This window comes from Sinocyclocheilus rhinocerous, unplaced genomic scaffold (assembly GCF_001515625.1).
Source record: "Sinocyclocheilus rhinocerous isolate Xijiao unplaced genomic scaffold, SAMN03320098_v1.1 scaffold1898, whole genome shotgun sequence".
NCBI classification, from domain to species: domain Eukaryota; kingdom Metazoa; phylum Chordata; class Actinopteri; order Cypriniformes; family Cyprinidae; genus Sinocyclocheilus; species Sinocyclocheilus rhinocerous.
Window position 1 is genome coordinate 1,030,648 of NW_015661023.1, and position 6,183 is coordinate 1,036,830.

The following is a 6,183-nucleotide window of genomic DNA, read 5'->3' on the forward strand; positions in this document are numbered from 1 at the left end:
GTGTGTGTGTGTGTGAGTGTGAGTGTGTGTGTGTGTATAAATATATATATGAAAAACTATATTTGAAAATAATATATTAAATTATATAAAAGGCCAATTAAGTGACTCAAAGAGAGACACTTTCATGACTGTTTCTTAACACACTTTACACTTTTAAAAGTGTCAATTTAGAAGTTTTTTTTATTATTACATTTTTACTAACATTTTATTGTGATTTAAAGAAGTTACATTTGATGTGTTGATTAACATACTAAAGCACATGTGAAGTACTTTTTTAACTGTAGTCTTATTCATCTTATTACATTTTATATGTAATATTTTAAATGTACAAAATTGCACCTTCATTACAAATGTGTAGTTACAAATATTTAAATGCATGACAAAAGTTTCAACTGAAATTACATTAAAGTATATTTTAGTTTAGCATAAATGCTTGTCAGTACTTTTGGCAGTGTAATCAAATTTACAAAATAACAGAATGAAATTACAAATCAAGATGTACTTAAGTCCTATTTAAGTGGGTAAAAAGGCGCTTTAAAGTTCAGCTTAAATTATAATATATTTTTGTTTAATTGCAATTAACATGCAATAAAGTGTCCGAAAACATTACATTCAGTTCACATTATGCACGTGCATTTTCAAAAAAAAAATTTATGAAATTTTATGTCAGTTATGTTTTCAGAGCAGAACAAAACATCTGATATGTCGAAACAGATCTGTGCATTAGTGTGAATGCAGCCTATTAAAGCTGCCACTGTCTATTTATGTCATCAGAAATAATCAAAAAGGAGAAAAGAAAAACCCATAACTATTGTCTGTAAACTTTCGGACACTTAACGAACACTTATTTTAAATAAGTAATTAATTTAAAACGCAGCCTGCTTATATAATTTTAAAAAATAAAGTACATTTTGCACAAAATAAATTATATGAAAATGTAGCCATGTGCAGTAATATTGAAAATTGAGAATGTGACGCATTGTGATAGTGAGTTGAATCGAATCGTTGACATGATAATCGTAATAGAACTGAATCATGAAACCAGTGAAGATTCACAACCCTATTTTTAAGATGCACTGACTTACAGAGATTCCAATTTTAGGCCTAAACAAAAAGCACAGAAACTGCAATTTTGGTTAAAATGTAAAGTTGTAAAGATGTATTTGCACAGCAGAAGAATTAGGGGAAAAAATGTAGATCAAGAATCGTTTTGGAATCGGATCGTGAAGTGCCTGAAGATTCCCACCCCTGATTACTGGTAGCCTACTGTATTTTACACCAGCCGTTTGAATGCTTTACATTTTAAATGCGTCTATGTTCGCGCGAATCATTCATGATCCAGCCTCATCTACAGAAGTACTGAGTATAATGTTTTGTAATGAATCTTTGCAAATCGCCTTTCCTAATAATGTGCTAATTATAGCAAGTTTCACGATGAATGCAGCTAAAGTAAACCGTCCCTCAGAGAGCAGCTCGGAAGAGAGGGGCGGGGTCAGCAGAGCTCATTAACATTTAAAGGAAAATGCTACAAAAACGGCTTGATCTGAAAAGAGCTGTTTTTGACAGGGTAAAAAAGGGTGTTTTTTACACTACCATTGAGAAATTTTAACCAAAATATGACCCTAAAGAATCATATCAACTTGTGGAAAATGGGCACCCTATGACCCCTTTAAAATAAAGTGTTACCCAAAATATAGCTAACCACCTTCAAATATAGCTAATTCAACTAAAAACCTGCCAAGATCCAAGACAATGACAGAAAATCCAAACCATTAAGCACTTCAGACTTCCTCAGCTCATTCACTCATATTAAATTGACCACCATTGAGAAATTTTAACCAAACTATGTTACAGACTTTTCATTAAGACCCTAAAGAATCATATCAACTTGTGGAAAATGGGCATCCGATGACCCCTTTAAAAAAATTTAGATATTTTCAGTACTATAACAGTACGGGGTTTGGTTGAGTGCTGTGGTCTAAACTGTAGCGAAGGAAACAATGCAAAGCACAACGTGACTCATACACGACCAAACCTTTTGTGACGCGCCACATAAATGAGTTTGATGACATATTACTACTACAGCCATTCAACAATCTAATCGGTTTAATAGTAAACAAATACAGTCTCTAACAGCAACTCTACTTCATGAATGCCCATAACAACATGCCTAGCACGTCTGAATCATGAGGAAACGCAGCTCTACAACTTGGAAAAACAGTGACCAGGTACTTAATTTAAATGACATCTGAAACCGACTGGATCTTAAAAAGTTGTCTCTACCTCATCAACAATTGTATGGAGAAGACATAAAAGGGTTTGTTGAAAGACCCTTGTGCAAAAGGAGACAGTTCACAGTTTAAGTCTTGCATCTTTTTTTGTTTAAGTCACCAAATCAAAACCCTGCATTCAAATCTCAAGTTGCAGGATTTTAGTCAAGTTGAGCCAAACCAAGATCTGAATTTTGGTTTATATTGATTAGGTTAAATAATAATAACAAGTGTAATGAGAACTAAAGTGTTCCAGAGAAACATAGATTCCTAAAGATAAATGACAGGTAAAATGCTTTGCAATGTCTCTTTAAAGCAGCACTATGTAACTGTTGGCGCTCTAGCGGTTAATAAACAGAACTGCACACATCCCGCGGAAGAACATTCCAACCGGATCTACTTCTCTAAGTTTATGTCTATGGCGAATCACGCAGGTATGTGTTACTCCGCAGCGATGACCAGCCTACAATAGTCCAAATATAAGTATTTATTATAAGTGTACCGTAGTGATTCGGAATAAGACAAAAACGCGGTTTGGAAGAAGAATTCATGATGTACTCGCTCATTATATACATTTAGCAAATTTTGAACACAGAAAAAGTTACATAGTCCTGCTTTAAGAATAATAAAAATGTCACAAAAAACCTTGGTATTTTTAAAAACTTTTATGTACACCTTTCATAAACCAACACTTATATGTTTGACACCTTTTTGGAAACTTAAGTAGAGTCAGTAGAAAGAATGCCAATTATAATGTAAAACAGTTATTTAGGAACATAGGCTATATAATATGTTACTAAAATATGATTGTACATAATAATAATTATAATTTATGCATTTAGCAGACGCTTTTATCCAAAGTGACTTACAGTGCTTTCAGGCTATACATCTTTTACCAGTATGTGTGTTCCCTGGGAATTGAACCCATGATCTTTTGCGCTGCTAACACACTGACACACACACTCACACTCACACACACACACACACACACACACACACACACACACACACACACACTCACACACACTGCCACTGAGCCACAGGAACGAAAAACATAAAGCAATTAGTGTATAAACTTAACTAAGCATCAAGAACTCAATTAAACAACATTTAAAAGACGTAAAGAAAATAGATTTAAAACCAACGGTTCCCAACCCAGGGCCTGAAAATATAATGCAGTTACGTCTGTAATTCAAAACACTTAATGAAATAACTCCTAATCAGTCATCGTTAACAGTAGCTTCATGCATGTCCCGCTCTCTTCTGAACTCTTCCCTCACCCAAACGTGTTATTAAAGCTACACCCAAGCTTCATTAAAGCTACAAGTAAAGGGTTACCAGACATCATGCTAGTAACGCCTCCCCCCCTTGCACTGTTAAAAGTGCAGAAAATATAAAGTGCAATAAATACAGTGAGAGAATTCAAATTCAAAATCAGTGCAGCTCCAAATGTACAGCCATGGAGGACACAGAAGATGTGTAAAAACTGAAGGTTTTCCAGGTTGTCCAGGATGGTGACCGAACCCCCGTCACATTCTGGAGTTTAAGGTCCTGATGTTTTCTAAAACAACATAAATATTCATTCATAAATCTTAGTTAGCACGAAAATACATTCTTTAACTGTCAGCTCACATGTAAATGTAAACTCACATCCTGGGCCTCTCTGATTCATCAGATTGAGACTCAACAGCTTGATAACGAAAGACTGAGAAATCAGTGAGAGGACAAAAATCATCAGTATCTGCAGATGTCCTGTAGCAGGTTTAAATCAGTTTCAACATTGAAAAGGTTGGCGTCATGATAATGGATTTAAAAAAATAAAATAAAACCTTTTCTGTAATCTCTCATCAGTGAGAGAGAATCTAATACAATACTCACAGTTTGGCTTCAGATTCTCCATGCTGTCCCATCTCACAGCTTTCACTGAATTTGGATTTCTTGAACATTTGGATTTGGGCCTTTTCTGTTTCTTCTTCATTTTCTTGCTTTCCTGAAGATCAAACTGCAGTTTGTTGGGCATTACTTTCTTCTTACCCTGCTGTCTCACAATTTCCTCCTCACACTTTTCTGTCTGTTTTAAACAAATATGACATGAAAATTAACATTTAGGCAACAACCCTGTCTGTTTGTGGTGTATAATCCAAAATAATATTTTCTTAAAAGATCAAATGTTCAAGTGACCGGCACTTGAGAAACACCTGAGGTCCGCAGTACTGTCAAGGTAGATCTCAAACAGATATTGGACCGTTCAAGCAGATGTTTACATCTTGACAGAATGAAGTCACTCTGCCTGTTAGGGATGGGCGTATCGATCCTAAGTATCGATATATCGATACTGACACGAGTATCGAAAGTATCGATACTCAAACTAAAAATATCGATACTAAGGTGTGTTTTATTTACCAGTGATTTTGTTTATTTAAAATAATAATGCATACAAATGCATTGAATTGGACGAATAACCTTTGTTCGCAAGTAAAACAAATAAAACACATTGTGTGTTCTTGTCCTTGTGCTAAATCGTTAAAGAACTATTGAAGATTTCCGAGGCTGAATCTCTGACAAATGTCAAACCTCAAACGTCGAACCAACTTTATATCGGTAGAAAGAAAGGTCACTCGGAGGAAAATAGCCATCGTTTGGTTTATCTACGCACCTGTTTTCACGATGTGTTTTGGTTATTCCTTTCTACATTTATTATTCCACATGACTGGGCTCAGCTCCGCGTCTCTCGGGAAGGATGAAGATACCAAGATACCACGTGGTCTTTTTTCTCGTGTGTTTTCTTTGGAGATTGGCAAAGCAGCTTTTTGGTGAATTACCGCGACCAGCTGGACCGGTGGTAGCGACTTCAACGAGGGGATGCATAATCTGGCAGGGGTGCAGAATTCGGCACAACACCGGAGTGCGCAGCTGCAGCTGGAGCAATGAGAACCTGACGCAAACAATTTCGTAGGAAAATCCTACAAGTTCCTGCAGAATTCGTTTGACTATTTTTCTGCGGGTATGGGACTACTTTTTTGTACATCATAGTATTTTAAATAATGGAAATATACATTTAGCTAACCTGTTTCACTAACTTCACCAACTGCATGTATGGTTCCTCTTGAGTGTGCAAAATAACTCCTGTGTCCATATCCTGAAAACTCTTAAAAATAAACAATCTTTATTTGCTTTGGTTCCATAAAGAACCTTTAAGATTCACGGAACCTCTCCATTGGACAAAAGGTTCTTTATAGTGGAAGAAGGTTCATCAGATTAAAATGTTCTTAACGTAAAGGTTCCAAAAGCACGTTTCCAGGTTCTATAAATAACCTTTCTTTCTATCTTAAAGAACCTTTTGTGCAATGTAAAGTTTAGGATTAGGATGAGTTTGTTTCTTCATCAGATTTGGAGAAATGTAGCACTGCATCAGTGTCTCAGCAATGGATGCTCTGCAGTGAATGGGTGCCGTCAGAATGAGAGTCCAAACAGCTGATAAAAACATCACAATAATCCACAAGTAATCCAGTCCATCAGTTAACATGGAGAAGACAAAAGCTGTGTTTGTAAGAAACAAATCAAACTTTAAGACATTTTAATTTTAAACCATTGTGTCCGGCTAAATAACATCTCCATAATTCATAATATTGCTTCTACCAGTGAAAAGGTCGTCTTACCTGAATCAGAAGAGAAATATGCACAATTCAAGCACAGTTTATGAGCAAAAACAGTACAAAACAAATATGTAGGTGGATTTTGATGTGACAATAGAGGATGCACTTTTTCACTAGATGAAGTGTTATTATGGATTATGGACTCGTATTTTGGCCAGAAGTGACGTTAACTGATGGACTGGAGTGGTGTGGATTACTTGTGGATTATTGTGATGTTTTTATCAGCTGTTTGGACTCTCATTCTGACGGCACCCATT